Here is a 24,237-nt window from a genome sequence, read left to right as displayed (position 1 = left end):
GTCACTCACCTGAATGGGAAGCCAGCATGGTGGGTTCTGGGAGCTTTAGGAATTCACAAGCCCGTCTGAAGTGTAGATAGTACTGGTAGATAGTGCTTGGCCTCCTGTGCACTCCCTGGAGATGGGTGTCTTGGTTGCTTGGCCCCCTGTCTACTCCCATCCTGGGAGAACATTCTCCACCTTGTGATGAACCACCTCTTTCCCACACTCTGCTTGAATTCTTTCAACAGCATTCACAAGAACTGGAGATCAAGCACGAGAGTTGAGTCTTGGATCCCAGTGCCGGGGACAGTACTCAGTGAGGAAAGAGAGGTACATGACAATGTCTGTGGACCCCCGCTCCATTTTGCTTATTTTATTTTCTCATTTTTGTTTGTTTGAGGAAGGGTCTCACTACGTAGCCTGGGCTGTCTTGGAGCTCCTTGTGTAGACCAAGGTGACTTCGAATTCACAGAGATCCACTTGCCTCTGCCTCTTGAGTGCTGGGGTTGAAGGCGTGTGCCACCACACTGTGCCTCATGCCTTCATTTTATAGTCCCTTTTCTTTAGGTCACATTCCTGCTTAATTCATCAGTGTGCTGATCCCGCAGAATATTGCCAACCTGGCTGAGCTCAGGGCCTGAGAGTCTGAAGATGCAGAAATAAGAGAGAGGAAATAGCCAGGCAGTGGTGGTGCACATCTTTAATCCCAGCACTCGGGAGGCAGAGGCAGGAGGATCTCTGTGAGTTTGAGGCCAGCCTGGTCTACAAGAGCTAGTTCCAGGACAGGCTCCAAAGCTACAGAGAAACCTGTCTGGAAAAACTAGAAAAGAAAAAAAAAAGAAATGAAAACAAGAGTGAGGAGATAGCTGAAGGTCAGCTCCCACAATGCCCTGCTCCAGAATGCCCTCACCAAGGTCTCTGGGCATTGCCCTAACCTTCAGCCACTTTGGATTCCAGGAACAACAGAACTCATAAACATGTCAGCCTCTAACCCAATTCTTCCTCTGTTGCATCCCAAAGCTCCCATCAGTGCCTCAGGAGAGAAGCCCAGGGTCACCAAACCCTTTCAACTCTTTTCTTCCAGAGTGGCCACATTGACTGTCTATGTCTTTGTCCATGCCTCTTTCTTTCTTTTTTTAAAAAATATTTATTTATTTATTATGTATACAGTGTTCTGTCTGTGTGTATGTCTACAGGCCAGAAAAGGGCACCAGACCTCATTCCAGATGGTTGTGAGCCACCATGTGGTTGCCGGGAATTGAACTCAGGACCTTTGGAAGAGCAGGCAATGCTCTTAACCACTGAGCCATCTCTTCAGCCCATCTATGCCTCTTTCTAATTGGCATGTTGAGACAGGTAGCCAAACTGATCCCTAATTCACCCTAGCTTTATCCTAAAACCCCACTAACAACCATCACATCCCCTCCCCACCTCCCCCTGTGACAAACAGGTGACCTTCTTGTGTCCTGAGCTTCTGTCCAGAGGGCAGTGATGGAGACCAGCCCAGGAGGGAAGCCAGCATTCAATTCAATTTGGCACCATGCTGCTGTCCATGACCCGCAAGACACTGAGGACACCTGGCCACCGTCTGGAGGTGGCAGGAGGAATGAGATGCCCCAGGCTGCTCTGAGGAAAGGCAACTCTCTCTGGCTCCTCAGCAAAAAGACGGAACCATTCTCCCCCTCTCCCTCCCTCCCCTCCTTCTTCTCTGTCTCCATTCTCACTTCTAGGATAATAGGAGGAGACCTTAAAATTACAATCTTAGCCAGGCAGTGACGGCGCATGCCTTTAACCCCCTCACTTGGGAGGCAGAGCCAGGCAGATCTCTGTGAGTTCGAGGCCAGCCTGCTCTACAGAGCAAGTTCCAGGACAGCTAGGGCTACACAGAGAAACCCTGTCTCAAGAAAACAAACTAACTAACTAAAAACTACAACTCCCACTGGGCAGTAGTGGTGCAAGCCCTTTATCCCAGCACTTGGGAGGCAGAGGCAGATGGATCTCAGTGAATTTGAAGTCAGCCTGGTCTACAAGAGTGAGTTACAGGACAGCCAGGACTGCTACACAGAGGAACCCTGTCTCAAAAAAACAAAACAAACAAAACAACAAAAACAAAAGAAACTTAAAACGCTACAACTCCCAGGATTCTTTGCATAATAGGTGGGGCCTCACAAGAAGATTAAGCAGGGTTAATCTATACTGCTTGTTGGTTTAGTGAGCCCAGCTGAGGTCCTAAGACCTCAACTGCAGGGACAAGTGTCTCCCTGTCTGCCATTCTCAACTCCTGCCGCACCTCGTTGTGCTAACAGAGAACTGGACCCTGCACCAGAGGGAAAGCCAGAAGTCCCTGGAGTTTGACTTCCTCCCAGCCTCTTCCCGCTAGCCAGGGTCTGAAGGGGTGGCACACTGGGCCAGTCTGTGTCTTCTGTGGTATGACAGGGTGAGCTGCCACACACAAATCAGGAAGGAGCTGAATCCAAGACCCCACATGCCTTCTCCTTCCTTCTCTTCAATCCCCTGGGAGTAGCACCAGGCAGGAGAGATCATTCATTCAGTAAAGACACTTGCTGCCAGCGGTCAGCCTGAGGTCAGCCGCTGGGCCCCACGCGATAGAAGGAAAGACCCGTTTCCAGCATGCTGTCCTCTGACCTGCACATATGCTCTGTGCTGTGCACTTGCCCCCACCCAATCAATAAATAAATACGACATAAACATTTTTTAAGTGAATGTCATCTTGCTTCTCTTGATGGAGGAGAAGCACTTTTTCAGACCTCTGAAAAAGTGGAGAGCTCCGAGGAAGGCATCGGTCATGGCCCTTCCCTTCTATGGCCTTCTGCAACACACCCTGGTGGCCCAGTCCACGCCCACAGACTTTCCCAAGGCTGCACTATGGTCCCGTCCTCAGCACAGCCTGGAGAGCTAGCAAGGTCCTAGAGTTACACAGACCTGGGCTGCCAGGAGCTAACTAGCCCTGAGCCTTTGGACCAGGCTTTGGCTTCTCTTGGATTCAATCTCAGTTTCCTCCTCCTTCACAGCGGCTCCTGCTGGGCATGCCCAGTCCTGGGGTTAGATTACTGTGACCCTCTGGCCACACCCGGAACATGGGGACCAGGGCTGGGCAAGCTTCCAAGCAAGCGAGGCTTAAAGAAGCCAGGAAGAGGTGTTCTGGCGGGAGAGGCACCCCAAAATGACTAGACTCTGCTGCCATCACTTCTGTTATAGGCCGTCTCTAATGATGGCGGCTCAGATCAGCTGTGCTCAGTAAGCCCTCAGAAAGGCTGGAGGAACAACCCGGTCATGGCTTATCATAGTGACAAAACACAGACTGAACTCAGCAAGATTAAAGACAAGGGTCAGAGTCTGGGAGACAGTGGACCTGGACTCCCAGAGGAATCTCCTGTGTTGAGTTCACAAAGCTTTAGCCTGTGACGCAAATTACTGACAATAGGAAGATACCCCCAAACTTTGGCATCTACATGCTTATTGAGGGTCAGACACGGGAACACAGATGACCCTGCATGGCCAGTCTTTGTCACTTGGTCTCACCTACTCCAGAGGCCCCGCTCAAATACAAAGCTGGTAACCCCACAGCATTTATTCTGGGGCTGGAGGTTATCTCCCAGGAGCCTAGCAACAGGCATGCCTGTATTAGGGTGATGAGGTTTGAACAACACAGATCTAACAAGTCTGCACCTTGGCTACACCGCCCACAGTGACATTTCACTCACTAATGGCATTCATTCACTCAATGGCATTCATCCAGAACGGTCAGAGAGGGCCTAAAGGCCCCAGGTCGCCCCGCCCACACCCACTTTCCCATCTCCTCCTCCAGGCTCTTTGTGATCTGGGCTTCTCACCCACAGTGAGGGGCTTGGCCTCAGGGAAGGATTTTCACATGGCATGGGAGTTGTGAATGTGGGGAGGGGGTTCCCAAGCCTGGCTTTCATGTCCTGGCCCCTAGGCCGCCTTGAGAAGACATCTTCTCTGACAGATTTAGATGAATCCCCTTATCCAAGAGCTCAGGTCACCTGCTTCAGCCTGGCCAGATCCGATTACTCGCTGTGACCCCAAAATTCACTCATGCACACCCGCCAATAATCAGTCCCAGCGGGGATGGGGAGGGGGTGTGGGGGAAGTTGTGGGGGTGGATTTGGGAACACCTTGGTTCTGTGCAGAAGCGAGAGAGGCAGAGTTGTCATCTCAGGACATCCTCCTGCCCTGCTCCAGATCTGGGTCACCTTAAACCGATTTTAATGGTCTAGAAAGATAAAAGCTGAGACCAAGTCAGAGGTCACTTAAAGAATTAGAGTTGCTGGCAAGCTCCAAGGCAGCTCAGGATGCACTGGAGAGGTGGCCCTTTTGAAGGCAGTGTTCATCTTTTGTTGCCTTTTTGTGGTTTTATCTTTGGGTGCTGGGAATGGAACCCAGGGCCTCCCACATGCTGGGCAGTTTTCTTTAATGTTTAGTTGGCATGTGCTTTTATCTGCATGACTGTGTATGTCTCGTGTGTGTGTGTGTGTGTGTGTGTGTGTGTGTGTGAGAGAGAGAGAGAGAGAGAGAGAGAGAGAGAGAGAGAGAGAGAGAGAGAGAGAGATTTCATCTAGGCTGACTGGCCAGAGAGTTCTCAGGAGCCACCCATCTCTGCCCCTCAGTACTGGGATTACGGGAGTGCATTGACCATGTACCATGTCTGACTTCTTTATGTAGGTGCTAGGGATTCAAACCCAAGTCCTTACGCCTTCAGAGCAACTGATTTTGCCCACTGAGTCATCTTTCCAGGCTCTAGCGTGTTTGTCTTGTCCTCCTTCGTCTCTCAGCCTCATGCCTCAGACCCTGCCTGTCATGTGTCATTGCCATCAGCACCTGTCCTTTAGGGCTCCCTTCCACCCTGAGCTTCTGGGTTGGGACGGTCTCCTGGCAGCTCTCTTCCTTGGCACCCAGGTTGGCTCTCAGCCCTCACTGCCGAGGTGCTGCCTGCTGCGCCCCAGACATTGTGAAGGCTGTGGTAGGTATGAGCTCACTCTCTCTGCATCCATTCTAGGAAATCCATGTGGGGAATTCAGCCATGGGTGCTGTCATGTGAGCTGGAGGACATGTGACAGACTTGGTTAGACCTGAACTCAAATCCCTCTTCTGCTATGTGCAGCCTGTGTGACTTGGGCAAGTGACTTAACCTCTCTGTGCCCTGGCCTGGTACAAAGACCTTGTGTTACACAACTCTGAGAGGCACAAAGACTGACAGGAAGTTGCCTGGATCCTGCAAGGTGAGGGCTTCTCGGGTCAGGGTTCTCTAGAGGAACTGAACAGAGAATGAGTCTATGAGACATATATTTATAAAGGGATTTATAAGAATGGTTTATGGGGCTATGGTCTGGCTAGACCAACAGTGGCTGACCCTAAGATCAACACTCCGGTTGTAGTTCAGCCCAGGAGTCTAGGTGTCTCAGTTGGACTTCCATGTATGCTGGAAGTTGCCTCAAACACCAGTGAACGGACATCTCCAGCAGAACAGACGGACTTGCCAGCAAGAGAGAGGGCAAGAAGGCAAAGAACAAATCATCTGTGTGGAATGTTGTTCCCGTTGACACTTCAGCTCCAACCCAATCTTCTTTGCAGGGAGCTCCTACCTGGGACTCACCTGGGACAACTCTCTCTCTCCCTCAGTCTCATTCATTTCCCAATGAGACTCTCTGGCTCAGAACTCAGGGAGCACCAGAGGCGCAGAGTCACTGAGACATCTGGTCTCACTGGGCTCTAGCTCAGTCTCCCCATGACCCAGCCTTGCCCTTCTCTGTTCGAGTCTCTATTTCTCTAGCCTTAGGAAACAATGACACCCATGTGACAGACACTCTATGAGACCTAGGTAGGCTACCACACAGCCTGGTTTGTAGTGACTCCAGCACCCCTTGGCAAGGGGTGACCACCTGGAAGTCATCGGACAGCACAAGAGAAAAGAAGAAATGAACAAGCCAGGGAAGCTTCATGAAATAGTGAGGGGACAGCTCCAGGGATGAGGAAGCAGGATGCAGATACTGCCACCTCCCAACAAATCAGAGCCTGTCCCCCTCCTGTCTCCTCTGTGCCCACTGGCCAGGGCCACAGAGAGATCTATCTGGTGGATACAAAGACTCCAGATCCTTCCATGTGGCAGATTCTGTCCAGAGACAGGAAGAGAAGGCTGGTTTCTGGGTATGTCCTCGTGGGATGTGCTGTCAATTAGAAAAGTTTATTTTCAGACAGGTACTCCCTGCGTAGTCAGATCAGCCTAGGCTACAAAAGGCCTTGACATACACATACACACACATGCACACACACACACACACACACACACACACACACACACACACACACACACATATAAATCGTGAAACAGAAACAAAAATATAGTTCCCAGGTAAGCAGTGATGATGCATATACCTTTAATCCCAGCATTTGGAGGCAGAGGCAGGTGAATCTCTGAGTTCGAGGCCAGCCTGGTCTACAGAGTAAGTTCCAGGACAACCAGGAGTATACAGAGAAACTCTGCTCAAAAACAAAAACAAACAAACAAACAATTAATTAATTAATTAATAAAAACCAGTCCTCAAACTTCTTTGAGTCCCACTGTCCTTAGAGTAATTCTCCCCCATAGTGCTTAGCCCTGCCCGACTGCCCCATCTATGAAGTGCCATGGCCCAAGCAGCCTCAGAGATTTGCTGACCTAGCAGATTGGCATCTGCGTGGAAAGACACACTGAGAGGAGACATCAGGGAAGAGAGCATGTGCCTGCTGGGCATTGCACAGGTCCTCACATGCCAGAATCAGATCATATGCCGCCTCATTTCCTGTGCTACACTGGGCTTGGGGTGGTAATTGCTGTCTATTCCTGGAAATGATGTCAGGGAGGAGGAAGCGGCTGTAGTGCTGAAGCTGAACGAACCGAGCTGCCAGTGGGAAAGAGATGCCAGTTGCCAATGCATTTCTCCCAAGATGTTGGGGCATGGCTGTATCTGCGGCCGGGCAATTCAGAAGAGCCTGGAAGTCCTGAGCTGAGGCACCTACGTAAGTCCAACCTCAAGCTCTTCAAGGTCACCTCTGGGAGTTCCCGGTCTGAAGAGGTGATGACCACCTAACCTACCTGCCTCGCCTCCTAATAGCATATACAGTGACTGCCGGCATGCCTTATGACCAGGCTGCTCAGAAAGGGCTCAGCCCCCTTGGGCAGGTGGGCCAGGGGCTTGTGGACAAACCACAGTTAATTTTTTAAATTTTTTCTTACTTTCTCTTTTGAGTTAGGGTCTCACTATGCAGCTCTGGCTGTCCTCAAACTCACTCTGTAGACCAGGCTGTCCTCGAACTCACAGAGATCCACCAACCTCTGCCTCCCAGATGCAGGGATTAAAGGTGTGTGCCACCACACCTGGCTCATACTCAGTTTCTGATGTGTCCAACTTCTGAGCATTTAGACCCATGCCCAGTTCATTAGCTAGTACTCTCCTGCCTGCCACTGTCTGTTCCAGGCCAGCAGGCAGGCAGGAGATTCTGAGACAGGAAGAGCTAACAGAGCTGGGCCTCTTTATCCTCCATCCCCACAGACGATGATCTCTGAGGCAGCAGCCAGGCATGGTAGATAGCTAGGGGGAGTGTGCACGCCTGGAATCCCAGCCCTGCGGATCGTGCCTAGGGGCAGCCTGAGCCACATAATGAAACCCTGTCTCAAAAGTGAAGAGCAGAGATCTGCGGGTGTGGCTTAGTTAGTAGAGTGTTCGCCTAGCAAGCATGGGGTGAGTTCCATTCCCCAGTTCCAAGTGTGTAGCAGCCTGTGCCTGGTGTGGTAGTGCTTGCCTATAATCCCAGCACTTCGGAGGTGGAGGCAGGAGAATCAGGACTTCAAGGTCATCCTCAGCTACTGAGGAGTTCAAGGCCAGCCTGGGCTACTTGAAATCTTGAAATGCTCTCTCAAAAAAAAAAAGTGAATGTGATGCCACCCCCAGGCCCATCTTTCTTCAAACTCAAATTTGCTGCCTTAACTACTGTTTCTAAATACTTTCAACACACACAGCTGTTTGAATCTGCAGACAATGGAACAGCAAACCCACCCAGCCTGCCCTTGCCAACCTAATGGCAGACATTAACAATCCATACTGAACTCATTCATCTGAGATCTGGCCTCAGAACTCCCCACCTGCCACCACAAAGCCACCACTGCTCATCGCCTATTGGAGGGGGACAAGGAATTTTCCTTCCCTGTTTTGGAACTTTCCACACGACCATCTTCTCTGGGCCCCGCAGCTGTCGTCAAAAGGCCCTACTCTTGCGCGGACACATTTCTCCACATCCTGTCATAAAGAAACCACAGACGCTCTGTGTTTGTAGAAGAAAGCAGGTAACCGCTCTGGCACTGTCCTTGGTCCTCTCAGGAAGTCCTGTTGTTATAAAGGAGAAAGCCAATGGGCCTGTGTGGGAGCAGCCCATCATTTATGTTAAGAACCTCTCCAAGCCCGCTCTTACTCAGAAGAAATCAGCACTTAGCATTAAGGCCTGGCACAAACCAACTCCAATTTTGGCAGAACAGAGAAGCCCAGTGGCTGTTTGTGCAAATGAACTTGTCCTTCCGTCCAATTCCTCTTCCTCCTCCTCCCTCCCCCTCTACCCTTCTCGTTCCTTCTCTTCCTCTGCTCCTCCCGCAACCCTTTGCCCCTCTTCTCCTTCTCTGGACTGCCTCCTCCTTCTGCCCTCCTCCCTCCCTCCTCCCTCCTCCTCCAGCCTCTAGAGCCAAGCTCAAGCCCAGATAGCAAGTCAGTGACTATGAAATCACAGGCAATTTCTAGGCCACCAGATGTGCAACATATTTAGACTGAAACAGCTGGATAATCGAACAGCTTCCTGGTCCCCTCCCCCCAAACATCCCCTGCCGGATGTCCTCTGTCTGCTTGAGGACACACTTGTACACTCTCAGCTCTCTGAGACCGGGTGCCGAGCCCTGGTTCCATCAAGCCCCAAGCAGCATCCCTTAATAGCTCCGGTTGGAATTTTGCCCCTGGACCCTCCCACCCACTCTCCTCCTCCCTAGTCCAGCTAAGAAGCCTGGTGCTGATGAGGCAGCTTGGCCACCTTCCCCTGGTGTCCTGAGACCTTCACATGACTTCCAGAGATGCCGGGAAAGAGGACATGAAATGAGAAAGGAGACGCAGAGGAGACAGAGGCTACTGGGAAAGCCAGCCATAGCCCTGACCCCATTGTAAAACAGAAGAGGTTCCAAGCTCATCAGATCCAAAACCCTCCCTAGACCAATTCCCAGTGCCAGGGCCTGGCAAGCCAGAAAGACCTACAGAGGGGGCAGGACAGGGTAGTGGGCTCCACCAGCAACTCCTTGACAGGTGGACAACACTGACCTCACACCCCTCCAGGGATCTTTGAAGCTGTGTAACTGTGTGACCTTGGCTGGTGACAAATGACTCAGTGGGTAGAGGCGCTTGCCAACATGCCTGAGGACCTGGGTTTGATAGAAGGCAAGAACTGAGTCTCACGATTGGTCATCTGGCTCCCACATATGAACATGTATGCATGTTATGTGTGTGTGCATGCACACACTTAAATAAACAATAATAATAATAACAATAACAACAACAATAATAATAATGCAGCAATAATAACAAAATCAGAAGCAACTGTGTTGCCTCAGGTAAGTTGCTGTCCCTCTCTGTGGCCAATCTCTTCCCTAGGGGATGGAAGTGCTCACTGCCCATCCTCCGGAGAGTGGCTGTGAAGGTTAGAGAGGACAGCAAACACTCAGCACAGAGTCTGTGTGGCAGTCATCCCTGCAGTAAGTATCATGTCCATCTTTGTGTAAACCAAGGCCTGGAGTCACAGCAGGATCTGGCTGCCTCATTTCTTACTAGTCTCCCTAATAGGTTCCCACTGCCTTACCCATAGCCCAAGAGCAGTGACAATGGCCATAGCACTAGTCTTCCTGACATTGAGCAATTATCATGCATCAGACCCATCCCAGTACCCTGTTCCTGTCTGCAGGGTCCTCCGGACATGGGTGCCATTACTAGCCCATTTTACAGATGAGGCCACAGAGGCCCAGAGAGGCTAGGGGGTTTTGGCAAAGTCACACAGATGGCAGATGGCAGGGCTAGAGTGCCAGCACAGGTAGGTGACACTAGAGTCCATGTGGGGACCCCACCCTCGTCCTGTTTGCTGCTGAAATTTGGAAGGATGTGCCCCAAAGCATGGCTGCTCTCATTTGCTATTTTCTTTCTCTCTCTACTTTCACCTACACATGCAAAACATGAAGAAGTCTTGAATGGAAAAAACATTGCTGGCGTCAGAGATAAACTGGGTTGCTTTGATCTTGCCCGAACTTGCCACTGTGAATCACATGGTGAGGGTTCTCATCTGCTTATACACGACCGCCACCTTCCAGATCCTTCTACAGCCCCAAGGCTTTAGAAACAGTAGGGAGAGTAGGTAAGGCAGCTTGGACGTGGCCTCATTTTCTGCTATGAGGGTTTTTTTGTTTTGTTTTGTTTTGCTTTGTTTTGTTTTACACAAGGTCTCACGTAACCCAGGCTGTCCTTGAATTTACTGTGTAGCTAAGAGTGAGCTCCACTTTCTGAGTCCTCTGCTGATCTCCAGAGTGCTGGGATAACAGGCATACAACACCACTCCTGGTTTACCTTCTCTTAAGTTGCTCCCAGGGCCTCATGCATGCTAGGCAGCCACTTTACCAGCTTGAGCTACTTCCCTAGTCCTGTTTGGTTTTTGTTCATTTATATGACTCTGTGTGTACCCTTCCTGTAGTGACTTGGTACACTCTTGAAGCCTGAGAACTCTTGGCTAGCCTGGGTGACTTGGAACGTTCAAGCCGGAGATTCCGTGGGCCTGCGCACACCGGCTTCATAGCCCTGCATATTTATGTTTGAGATGCAACTCCTCTCCCAGAAGCCCCCAAGGCCTTCCATACCAGCACTAAGAGAGCCCAGAGTTTCTCTCTGTCACTGGGGGGAGGCGAGGATGCCTGGGTTGTTCTGTAAATTGGGAGGCTGGGAGATGAGACAGAGAGAGACAGCGACTAGGGAAGAAGTTAACAAAAGGACGCTGTGCATCCAGGTTCACACCTGTACTTCCAGCACTCTGGGACCAGAGGCAGAAGGATTACTGTGAGTTCAAGACCAGCCTGGCCACTGCAGGGTGAAATCTTGTCAAAACAAAAAACAAACAACAATAAAAGGTGCCGTGGTTTGTAAAAGTGACCCAGGCCATGCCCATGTATTAAAGGCTTATTCACTGAAACCCCTGGGAGCTAGTGGGCCCTTTAAGAGGTGGGGCCTAACCACAGGGAGTTGGTGGTACAGGCCTTTAATCCCAGCACCTGAGATGCAGAAGCAGGCGGATTTCTGTGACTTCAAAACCAGTCTGGTCTACAGAGCGAGTTTTAGAACATTCAGAGCAACATAGTGAGACCCTGTCTTGAAAAACCAAAAATAAGCCGGGCGATGGCGGCGCACGCCTTTAATCCCAGCACTCGGGAGGCAGAGGCAGGCAGATCTCTGTGAGTTCGAGACCAGCCTGGTCTACAGAGCTAGTTCCAGGACAGGCTCCAAAGCCACAGAGAAACCCTGTCTCGAAAAAACCAAAGAGGGCTGGAGAGATGGCTCAGTGGTTAAGAGCATTGCCTGCTCTTCCAGAGGTCCTGAGTTCAAATCCCAGCAACCACATGGTGGCTCACAACCATCTGTAATGAGGTCTAGTGCCCTCTTCTGGCCTGCAGGCATACACACAGACAGGACATTGTATATATAATAAATAAATATTCAAAAAAAGAAAAAAGAAAAAACCAAAGGAAAAAAAAAGAAAAACCAAAAATAAAGGGGCGGGGCGGAACCTAAGAGGAGGAAGTTAACTCACTGGGGGCTCATACTTGAGAGGATACTGGGAAGCCTGTCATTCTCTCCTTCTCCCTCTCCATCTCACTTCCCAGCCACGTTCTCCCACCTTATCCCAGAACCAGCAGCCACCAAGTCAATAAAGGGTCAACAACTAAGTCAAAACAAACTTCTTCTTTTAAATTCACTGTCGGGGGCTGGAGGGATGGCTCAATGGTTAAGAGCATTGGCTGCTCTACCAGAGGTCCTGAGTTCAATTCCCAGCAACCACATGATGGCTTACAACCATCTGTAATGAGATCTGGTGCTCTCTTCTGGCATGCGGGCACACATGGAGGCAGAATGTTGTATACATAATAAATAAATAAATAAATAAATAAATAAATAAATAAATAAATAAAATTTTAAAAAAATTCATTGTTGGGCGTTTTGCTGCAGTTTGGAAAGCTGACTAACAGAAAAGGCAGATTTGGTCAAATGTGTTACCGCTTCAGGTTGCTTCAGCTCAGAAAACACCAGGACAGTGCTGCTGGAGACGCGAAAACTGGGCTTTCCTTACCAGCTCCCATCACTCACTGGGGGGAAAGGGGGAGGTAGGGGAAGAAGATACTCTCTTTTCCTGAGCAATCACACTTATCCTCCTGCCTCCACCTCCTGAATCCTGGGATGCCAAGCGTGTACAACAAGGTCAGGTTTATGCAGTGCTGGGAGTAGAACCCAGGACCAAACCGTACATGCTAGGTGAGGCCAGTACCCACTGGGCCACATCCTGGCACTTTCTTTAAATGCTTATTCTGGTGGGTTTTGTTTGTTTGTTTGTTTGGTTTTGGTTTTTCAAGACAGGGTTTTTCTGTAGCTTTTTGGAGCTTGTCTTGGAACTCGCTCTGTAGACCAGGCTGGCCTCAAACTCACAGAGATCCGCCTGCCTCTGCCTCCCGAGTGCTGGGATTAAAGGCATGCACCACCACCGCCTGGTTCTGAAGCCAAGATTTGAAAGCACCTGGGAGACTGGGGCAGGAAGCAGCAAGTAGGACATGGAGGCATTTGACTGTAATCTGGGCTACATAGTGAAATCTGAGCTAGCCTGAGCTACTTAACATCCTGTCCCAAAAAGCAAAAATGAATAAATAAGTAAATAAAAAATGAGACTGACCCAGAGACACCATCTGTGCTGAGCAAGGACTTCGTTCACTGTGGCCTTATCCATGGTGGGGCTTTCAGCCCAGAGCAGCCCTGTCCCATTCCTGCAGGCACCTTCATGAAGCAGCTGGCCCTTTATTTCCTCACAGATGATTTGAAAAAAAATTAGCAGGTGACAGCAGACCTGAGTAACAATGTTCAGAAATAACTTTCTGATGCCAGCAGGGGTGCAGCCGGGCAAATGCTTGGGAGAGAAGTCAGCACCCGCCTTTAAGCTCAGCTACCATGTCCTTGACCCTGTGCCTCCAACCAGCACCCCTTATTTTCTTCAAAGAACCCAGGCTTTGCCTTAGGACACTATCCAATATTGTTGCACTTACTTGGTCCTGGATATGCTAATGGCACTTCCAGAGACTCAGGCTGCCCAACCAGATCATCCCATGACTCTAACCACTGTGACTCCATGGACCACTGAGCACCAAGACCCAAAAATTTTTATTTTATTTTATTTATTTATTTACTTTTGTTTTCCTGAGACAAAGTTTCTCTGTATAACAGTCCTGGCTGTCTTGGAATTCACTCTGTAGACCAGGCTGGCCTCGAACTCATAGTGATCCACCTGTCTCTGCCTCCTGAGTGCTGTGGTTAAAGGTGTGCACCACTACACAATCAGGGCCAAAAATTTTGCTTCCGTTGTTGAATGGATGAAGCTGCCACTTTCTCACCCAGCTTTTGGGTATCATAGTGGAAGAATGAGAGGGAGACGCTGGCATCAGGCTCCCCTCCCAGAGAGGAAGGCCTGACTGAGGGAACCAGATTGACACGAAGCCGAGGTGAACTGAATGATGGGGAGACAAGAGACAGAGATCAGCCCTGAGAGCATTCCAGAACTGCTAGATCAAGCCATACCTGAATTTTGTTGTTTTAAATCATTCATTCACTCTTTTGTTTGTGTCTGTTTAGTTTGGGTTTTTGAGACAATGTCTAACTGACCCAGGCTAGCCAGAACTCACTGTGTAGAGCAGGCTGGCCTCAAACTCCCATGGTCATCTAGTCTTTATCTTTCCCGGTGCTGGGATTGAAGGTGTGAACCATCCTGGCTGCCTGCACTTATGCACTTTCCCCCATGCAGGTTGCCTGGGTTTTCTGGTTCTTGGAAATGGCCGTGCAGTGCTCTGTTCTTCAGCTGCCATTGTGTCAGAGTCTAACATCCTGCGGCTCCCTCCCTCCTCAGTTAGTCTGTGTCCCCTGCTTCCTTCAGCTGTGACATGAAAAGATTATCTTCCCCATGAAGGGTGTGGGGGGAAGGGTGTGTTTTACTCATCGCCCCAATCCTATTTGGCATGGTGCTCAATAAGCACTTTTATTTTGTGGGCATTTGCATGTGTACATGATGTGTGTGTGCACGGGTGTGCATGTGCATGTGTGTGGAGCGTTCTTTCCATGTGTTCAGGCACACATGTGTCTTCAACGGCTTTCCACTCTACCTACCGAGGCAGGGCCCCTCCCTCTCTCCAGCTTGCCATGGGAATGTCCTGTGTCCCCTCTTAAGGGCTGGGGTTACAGCCACCCTCCAAGTCTGCCCAGCTTTTAGTGAGTCCTGGGGATCAGAACGTAGTCCCCAATGCTGGTGCAGCCAGCATGTTATCTTCTGAGCCATCTTCCCAGCCCAAGGAGTGGTTTTTTTGAGCAGATGGGAAGGGAGCCCTGCCCTTGGACCTTGCCTCACTTTCCAGATAAGGAAAACACAGCCCAGCAGCTTGGTGTGAGCAGGGTGTGTTCACTAACAACCTGCTGTACATCTGAAACCCCAAGGTTCAAAGTCCGTTGCTTTTTCCAAGTTCCCTCTATCATCCTAGGCCTGACAGTGTAGTCACCATGGCAACCATTACTTACTGACCTCTTGCTGCTGACAGGCAAGTCCTCAGGCCGCTGCATGAGTCTCCTTGATAACTCCAGTTTCCCAAGTGTCACCACACAGATGGCGGCCACACAAAGGTTCATAGAGGCCCAAGTCATAGAACTGGAAACCAGCAATTCCAGTGTGACTGTGAGAAACAAATGGCCAGCTATTCTCCCTCGTCCTCTTCTCCAGTGCTGGCCCATGCTGCCGTCAATACACACACTGAAAATACTTATTTCCCCGCAACTGTCTTTCTTGTCTGGTAAAACCTGAAGGGAAATCTCACAAGAAGTTTCTAGAACAATTCACTGAAATTTTTTTGTAAGTTATGTTTCTTGGTTTGTTTGTTTTTTGTTTTTGTTTTTCTCTGTGTAACAGCTCTGGTTGTCCTGGACTTTGCTCTGTAGACCAGGCTGGCTTTGAACTCACAAACATCTGCCTGTTTCTGCCTCCTGAGTGCTGGGATTAAAGGCATGCACTCCTCCCATGTAAATTATGTTTTAAGGACGCCTCTCCCTTTCTTGAATTAACATTGTTGGTGGAAGTGTCTGTGACATCAAGAGCTGCAGCAGCCTCTTTATGATTAAGAGGCGGCCAACGCTTTGAGATAGTAAAACAGCTGTAAAAGATTGCTCCAGTCAGACATAGTGGCACCTACCTGTGAGGCTTATACTCAAGAGTCGCAACAGGAGGATGAATAAATAGTTTGAGGCCAGTTGTGGTTACAGAGTGAGACCCTGTATCAAAAACAAACAAACAAAACAAAACAACAAAAAAAAACAGTCTCCAGATATGCTCAAAACTGTTGATTTCACTCCCTTTAAAAGTATTTCTCTTTATTCTGTGCTGAGGAGTGTCAGACCTCACATGTCTGGTGCCTGCCAGCTCAGAAGAACTCCTCTGACCCCTGGAGCTGAGCCACAGCGAGGGTGCTGGGAATGGAACCAGGCACCCTTCGAGAACAACCGAGGCTCTTGGCCGTTAAGTCTTTTCTCCAGCCCTTTTATTTCCTGTTAAAATGCCATTCATCAGCCTAAAGGGGGGGGCAGGGGAGTAGTTTAAGGAGACAGAATAGCCTCAGTGGAAAGCTGTGACGCCTATAGAATTAAGGGGGTGTGCATTGGGAGGAGGGACACCTCAGACAATCCCATCCTCAACTGTTTACCAGCGAAATACTGGGGAATTTCTAAGATTTTAACAAAGGATTTATAAAGGGTAATGAGAAGCCGTAGGCCAAGAGAAGAAGGGAGATAAAATTATTTCCATACATTTTTAAAGTTCCCAAACCTATTTATACCACTAGTCAAAAGGTCATATTAAGCAGGGCATTGTGGGTTTTAGTCCCAGCACTCAAAAGGCAAAGGTAGAGGGGTTTCTGTGAGTTCAAGGCCAACCTGAGCTGCAAATCAGTCAAGGATACATAGTGAGACCCTGTGTGGTGGCTTGACAGAAAATTACCTCCATAGGGAGCAGCACTATTAGGAGTTATGGCTTTGAGGAGTAGGTATGGCCTTGTTGAAGGAAGTGTGTCACTGTGGGGGTGGGCTTTGAGGTCTCCTATGCTCAAGCTACATTCAGTGTGGTACACAGTTCACTTCCTGTTCCCATCAGATCAAGATGTAGCACTCTGAGCTACCTCTCCAGCACCATGTCTGCCTGCACACTGCCATGCTTCTCACCATGATGATGATGGACTAAACCTCTGAACTGTAAGCCAGCCCCAATTATATGTTTTCCTTTATGAGAGTTGCTTTGGTCATGGTGTCTCTTCACAGTAATAGAAACCCTACCTAAGACACCCTGTCTCAAAAAAAAAAAGTTTCAGGTTAAGTGTTTGTTGCTCAATCATTAGGACCAAAGTTTAGATCCCAGGATTCATGTCTGGTGACTTACAGTTGCCTGTAACTCCACCTTCAAGGGACCCAAGGGCCTCTTCTGGTGCTGCAGGTGCATACATATAGATGTACATTCAAACACACATATAAAAAAAAGTTGGGAGCCGGGCGGTGGTGGCGCACGCCTGTAATCCCAGCACTCGGGAGGCAGAGGCAGGCGGATCTCTGTGAGTTCGAGGCCAGCCTGGTCTACAAAGGGAGTTCCAGGACAGGCTCCAAAGCTACAGAGAAACCCTGTCTAGAAAAACCAAAAAAAAAAAAAAGTTGGGTTTTTTTTTTGAGGGGGGGGTTTCAAGAAAGGGTTTCTCTGTGTAACAATCCTGATTGTCCTGGAACTAGCTCTTGTAGATCAGGCTGGCCTCGAACTCCCAGAGATCTGCCTGCCTCTGCCTCCTGAGTGCTGGGATTAAAGGTGTGCGCCACCACCGCCCAGCTTAAAAAGAAATATTTTTAAGACAAAATTTGGGCTAGAGTTGAAACTCAGTTGGCAGAGTGCATGCTCAGCGTGTGCAAAGTCCTGTGATCCAGCCCCGGGGATGCATGAACCAGGCACAGTGATTCACTTGTGACCCCGGTGCTTGGGAAGTGGGGTCAGAGCACCACAAGTTCTCGGCTATCCTCAGTTACTTAGGAGTTTAAAGACAGCCTGGGCTACACGAGACCCTGTCTCAAAGCAATGAAGGCTTAGGTGCGGGGAGATGCACACCTAGAGAACTTCCCAACAACTTGGGAAGCTGAGATAGGATTGAAGGCCTGCTATAGAATATGCCTTCCTTCAAACACCCAAGGGCTGTGATTACTGTCAAATGGCAGAGCACTTTCCTGGGATGTTGAACCTGCCCTCCTCACTCCATCTGGAGCCCTGCAAAGAAACATGAGCCCTGCAAAGAAAAAAAATTTAAATTATTGGTTTAAGACCCTGCTACATTTCACCATTTCTCCTTACAATCATGATTGCATCTAATGAAAAATATGAATACAGTTGGAGAGTAAACCAATGCTCAAACCCTAGGTTTGTCTCATGTTTTTGTAAATAAAGTTTTATTAGAACACAGTCACAGCAGTGCATTTGCATATGGATTTGGCTACCTTTGCCTTATGCTGGCGGTTGAGTATCTGAGTCTTTTCTATCAAATATTATAAAGCTTATGTTTAGGACAAAGGGTTTAAATCTTTTAACCCCCCAACTTTGTAAGATTTCTATGTAAATGTCTCAATCGCTGTCCCACCCCACTAAATCTTTTGTTCCCACACAGCCCCACTGCTGTCTTCCAGGAATCTGATGGGCTGGAGCAATGACTCCTTTCTCTTTGCCACAGTGACCCTTCTCCCCTTCCTCCTTCATGTCTCTGCATTGCAGCTCCTTTCTGAGGATGCTCCTCGGCTGGCAGATGACCACACTCCCAGCATCCTTCATCCCTGGTCTCCTGCGTGTCCGTAACAACTGTGTCATCACCACCCTCTGTTTTTGCTTCCACTCGCATGTCAAACTGCCAGTGTGAAGATCAGAGGATAGCTCATGGCAGCCGGTTCTCTTTCCACCAGCAGGTTCCGGGTTGGAATGCAGGCCTGGAGGTTTGGTGGCAAGAACCTTTATCTACTGAGCCATCTCTTTGGTTCCCTCACTCCCTCATCACATCCTGAGGCTTGCGGGGTGGAGCTGAGGAAGGCAACGCAGAACTGGGAAAGACTCAGTTCTGTCCCTAGCATAGACTTTACTTACAAAACTTAAAAAAGCAGCCGGGCGGTGGTAGAGAGGTGGCTTTGCAGTTCAGAGCGCCTGTCACTCTTGCAGAGGATCCAGGTGTGATCTCTACCATCCATATGGTAACTCACAATTGTAAGTTCAATACTAGGGCACCAGGCTTGAACATGTTGCTCTTTTATGTATACAGGCAAAATGCTCACAAACACATGTTGCTAAATATTTTCATTTTATTTTGAAGATCTTGTATTTGTTATCTGTGTGTGCTCTGTGCACATGTAAATTCAAATGCTGGTAGAGCCCAGAAGACAGCATTGTTGGACCCTGGCCCTGTAGTCATAGGCATTCATGAGTAACCCATTCTGGGACATCTCTCAAGTCCCTGTTATTTTATTTTATTTCTTTTGTTTTTTTTAAGTTAAAATGTATTAAGTCATCATGTACTAAATACTCAGGTAAAGTAATTTCAAAATATATACAGGCATGTAATTAACTTAAAAGTGAGAAAACTGAGCCGGGCGGTGGTGGCGCACGCCTTTAATCCCAGCACTCGGGAGGCAGAGGCAGGCGGATCTCTGTGAGTTTGAGGCCAGCCTGGTCTACAAGAGCTAGTTCCAGGACAGGAACCAAAAGCTACGGAGAAACCCTGTCTCAAAAAATCAAAAAAAAAAAAGTGAGAAAACTGGATGGGAAACCACTAAAAACTACTGACTGATGGAAATGAATCTTAAAAATCAATGTCATCATTTATTACAAACTGTTTTCCCTCAGTACACAACATTCAATTGGTCCAAAATTATCTAGGTCTTTAAAGAGGAAAGTTTATATAGTAAAAGCCCTTGGTATTCTATAATGCTCATAACCCTAAATTTGTTCATAAATTGAAATGTTAACTGAATTCATTATTTTCTACAAAGTAAGTTAATTTTAAGAAAAATAACCTCAGTGACATTTCTTTTGGTTTTTTGAGACAGGGATTCTCTGTAGCTTTGGAACCTGTCCTGGAACTATCTCTTGTAGACCAGGCTGGCCTCGAACTCACAGAGATCCACCTGCCTCTGCCTCTGCCTCCCAAGAGCTGGAATTACAGCCGGGCGGTGGTGGCGCATGCCTTTGAGTAGAAAATACATTCTGTCTAAAGGAGACCCTGGACGCTTTCTTCTGATTCTGCAGATCCTGACATCGGGCTGGTGGGGAGACCAACAGGATGGTGACCAGGAGCTGGTTATGTTGGAACTGTGGAGGGCACTTAGCCCAGGACCCTGACATTAGCCTGGCTTATCCTGTTCTCTTCACCGCAATCGATGAAGTTCTTGGAAAAGAGGCCTGGCTAGCGCACAGACCACAGAGTCTCTGGGGACCCTGGCTGCTCTGTCTGTGGCCAGTATTTGATGGTTTTATGATACATTGCTGAGAAAGGTTAGCCAGGACAGGGGACTGCGCCATCCCACTGGACAGGACAGGGGACTGTGCCATCCTACTGCACAGAGAACTGTCTCCTTATATTTCCCAGGTTGGCCTCAAAGTGACCCTGTAGCCAAGGGTGACCTTGACTTTAGGATCTGCCTGCCTCGGTTTCCTGAAAGCTAGGGTCACAAGTAGGCACCAACAGGGCCTATTCTTTTGTTTTTGTTTTTCTCCCTGCGGTGCTGGGAATGGCTCCTCGGCTCTGTGTGTGCTAAGCAAGTACTCCTAACTGAGCTACAGCCCCACCAGAACCACATCAAGCATAAAAATGACAGCCAATTCTCAAAAGGGAAAGGATGAACTGCCGGCTACAGGCTGAGGGAGACACGTTCCACTTATCCTAGGGAGGAAGAACATCCAGATAAAAAGAAACGGGAGCTGAGAGTGGAGGTGCATGCCTTTAATTCCAGGAAGAGTCAGGCAGGTGGATCGCCAGGAGTTGAAGACCAGCCTGGTCTACAGAGTGACTTCCAGGACAAGGAAGAAAGAGGAAAGAAGAAAGAAGAAAGGGGGCAAGAAAGGAGGTCCTTTGCGATCCTGGCAATATGAGTTCAATTCCTGTGACGCACAAAGAGAGACCTGGAACAAACTGCCACCAAAAAGTTGTCCTATGACCTCTGAACCTGTGCTGTGGGAAGCATGCGCACAACAATAGATAATTATTTAATTGTATAAATAAATAGTTAAAGGAAGAGGAACACAGGCCTGCTAGTCTGTTTATTCTGGGACCAAAGGGAGCCAATTAACATTCCTGGCTGTGGGGTCAGGGAGAGAAAGCTCAGTGATTAAGATTAGCATTTGCTGCTTTTCTAGAGGACCTAGGTTTGATTCCCAGCACTCACCTGGTGGCTCACACTATCTACTACTCCAGTTCTGGGGGACCCAGTTCCCTCTTCTGACCTCCCTAGGCACGCAGGCCAATGTGCATGCACATAAAATAAAAATAAATCTTTAACAAAATGCTGCCCAGGGCTGGAGAGATGGCTCAGAGGTTAAGAGCATTGCCTGCTCTTTCAAAGGTCCTGAGTTCAATTCCCAGCAACCACATGGTGGCTCACAACCATCTGTAATGGGGTCTGGTGCCCTCTTCTGGCCTGCAGGCACACACACAGAATATTGTATACATAATAAATAAATATTTAAAAAAAATGCTGCCCAAAAGGGATGAGACCCTGCAAATGTCAGCCAGCAGAGGAAGGAATGTCACACAAGTGGACACAGCTTTGATGCACATCGAGGGGTCTGCCACCTATCACATGACATTCAATGTCCAGAATAGACCAAGACAGGAAGGAAGCAGATTGGAAGTTACCCGGAGAGAGACTAGCAGACAGGGGGTGATTGCTAATGGGACAGGGTTTCTTGCCTTTGATGAAGATATTTTAGCAACAGGGATGGAGGGGGAGGTGTGCCATCCCAGTTCCTCCTGAAGCTGGGGCTAGAAGACAAGTTCAAGTTCAAGGTCAGCCTGGGCTTCTTTGTGAGAAAGTGGCTTTTCAATAAATATGTGAAATCAGCTGGGAGGTAGGGCTACAGGGTAGGTTGGGGGGAGGGTCAGATCCCATAGCCTGAAGGGCTTCAACAAGACAGAGAGAGCCTCAAGGAAAGGCCCAGTTAGCTGAGGACTGAGGGAGGCTAAAACAAAGAAAATGACCTTCAGTCTGAACAGTCTGAGGGAATGGGTCCGCCAGTGGATTGGGGTGGGGGATGTTTGTGGGCAGAGGGGCTTCTAGTGTGGAAGATTCCTTTTGTAGGTTTGTTACCCTGCCTTCTTGAAGTTTTAATTACCAATGGAAGCTGGTGTGCTGGTGCAGCCTTATCAGGAGTGTGGCTGTTCTCCTGGGGAAGGGGAGATTCCTTAGTGTGTGAACCTGCACCACCACCACTCTTCTGGCTCCAGGGACAGAGTTAGAGGCCTGCAGATGCTATCAGAGTCCTTAGCTTAGGAGGCCACACCACTTTGCACTTCCTTGCCAGGATCTTCCTTGTTGATCCCTTAGCCCAGGAAACAGAAAGTCACAGGAAAGAGGCGGCCCAGAGCCAAGACCCTAGTGACCAACTTCATCCAAAATTCCCCCAACATCCTCAATGGGTTAGACCCCGGATGGCTGAGGGCCTTCTGGGGACACCTCACAGACACATCAAGATGACGCCCCCAATCTCTAGGCACCTCTCCTTCCAGTCAGGTTGACAAGCAAGGTAAACCAGCACGTGTTCATTTTAAAATGTGGGAGCGTGAGATGGGTGAGGTGATGCTCACCTTTAATCCCAGCACTCACTCCTGAGGCAGATGGAGGCAGAGCTCAGTGAGTTCGAGACCAGCCTGGTCTACAGAGCAAGTTCCATGGCTGTTACACAGAGAAACTCTGTCTTGAAAAACCAAAAATTTAACAAAGAAGCAAATAAATAAGTAAAAATTAGCAAAATAAAAGTTGAGGGAGCCGGGGTGGGGTGATGGTCTTGTGCACACTTAATTCCTGTACTTTGGAGGCAGAGGCCAGATGAACCCATGAGAGCTGGAGTCCAACCTGGTCTACACGACAAGCTTCTAACCAGTCTCGGGGAAAAAAAAAGTTTTAGGAGACAAATGTTTAAGAGACTCTCAGTGCTACAACTCAAGAGTCCTGACTACCTCTGCTCTGCTTCCCAAGCGCTGGGGTTAAAAGTGTGCACCACCTCTATGCCTGCAGACAGGGTTTCTCTGCGTAACCACCCTAGCTGTCCCAGAACTAGCCCTTGTACACCAGGCTGGCCCTGAATTCACACAGATCCAACTGTGTGAATGTGTGTGTGTGCGTGCGTGCGTGCGTGCGTGCGTGCGTGTGTGTGTGTGTGTGTGTGTGTGCCCATAGAGGTCAGAAGACGATATTGGATTGGTAGCCCCTGGGACTGAGGCTACAGACAGTTGTGAGCTACCACGTGGGTGGTGGGAATTGAACCTGGTCCACTGGAAGAGCCAGTGCTAATAATCACTGAGCCATCTCTCCAGCCCCAGCAGTTTTCGTTTTGAGAAGGGTTTCTCTGTTTAACAGCTCTGGCTGTCCTGGAATTCACTCTGTAGGTCAGACAGAACACTGAATTTTAAAACCTGTATGTTCAAATTTCCCGAGAGGACTGTGACGTGGCTCTGTTGGGAGAGTGGTCTCCTAGCGTGGCTTCTGTCTCCACTATGGCAGTGGCACCAGCAATTTCAACATTCTGGAGGTGGAGGCAGGGGGATGACTAGCTGAAGGTCATTCTCTAACAGCTTTGGGTTCCTGGATGCAGTTCAGGCTCTTAACTTGAGCTTTGCCCATTCTTAAGAAGCAGGCGTGGTTCTGGACTTTGGAGGGGAACTGCCCCCTGAGGTTGCCTGAGTGGCAGAAATTGTCCCCCGTATCAGCTCACTCTGTTAGTTTCCTTCAGCCGTCACCACGTGGACTGAGTGACCTACACACCTACTGTTTGGCATCTGGAGAATTACGAGTGTGGGCATAAACATTTAGATCATTCCATTGGTTTTCCCATAGTGATGCACACAGTGTATGCCACGGTTTGTTGGGTTCCTGAGGCCTCATTTAGGAATTTATTAACAAAATACTGTGGTTTCAGGCTGTCTCCAATTCTAGCCCTGTCCTGGAACTAACTCACCAGCTGTGTGACCTTCAGCAAACCACCTAGCTTCTCCGTGCCTAACTTTATCTGTGGAAAATGGGAATGACGGGAATATATAATCTCTAGGATTGTATTGGGATTTCAGCCTCCCCAGTGCTGGGATTAAAGTTGTATAACCAGCCTTGAGGTAATTTTTTCCATTAATTTTTTTGTTTGCTTTTATTTTTTGAGACAGGGTTCTTTGTAGTGTTTGTTTGTTTGGTTGGTTGGTTGGTTTTTCGAGACAGGGTTTCCCTGTAGCTTTAGAGCCTGTCCTGGAACTAGCTCTCGTAGACTAGGCTGGCCATTAAAATATTTTGTTACATTTTATTTAGTTTGTATATATGTTTGCTTGAAGGTCAGAGGACAACTTGTGGGCATTTTTCTCTCTTCCTCCATTAGGGTGTTGGGGCTGGAACTCAGATTGGCAGGCTTGGTGGCAATCACCTTTACCCCAGAGTCATTTAGCTGGCCCCCACAACGGGACAATTTTTGGTTCATACAAATAAGAGTGTGGTGTGTTTGTCTCTATATGAATCTCCCAGGAAAGAGAGAGGTTTTCTCTGTCTTGCTCACCCTGCTCCACGCCTATAGAAAACACTCAAAACAGAGTAGGCACTCCATAAATATTTGACTCCTGCG

General features: G+C 48.8%; 1 protein-coding gene across 1 annotated transcript in view; it reads left to right on the top strand.

Moving 5' to 3' along the window:
- Pheta1 (PH domain containing endocytic trafficking adaptor 1) overlaps positions 1-19,068 on the top strand; it is a 298,237-nt gene extending 279,169 nt beyond the window's left edge. Inside the window, exon 5 of the transcript XR_012911337.1 lies at positions 19,001-19,068. The gene's annotated coding sequence lies outside the window, so the exon portion shown is untranslated. The remainder of the gene's footprint in view (positions 1-19,000) is intronic.
- The last annotated feature ends 5,169 nt before the right edge of the window (positions 19,069-24,237 follow it).

This window comes from Microtus pennsylvanicus, chromosome 1 (assembly GCF_037038515.1).
Source record: "Microtus pennsylvanicus isolate mMicPen1 chromosome 1, mMicPen1.hap1, whole genome shotgun sequence".
NCBI lineage: Eukaryota > Metazoa > Chordata > Mammalia > Rodentia > Cricetidae > Microtus > Microtus pennsylvanicus.
Note: the sequence above shows the minus strand (reverse complement) of the source record. Positions and strands in the feature narration are given on the sequence as shown.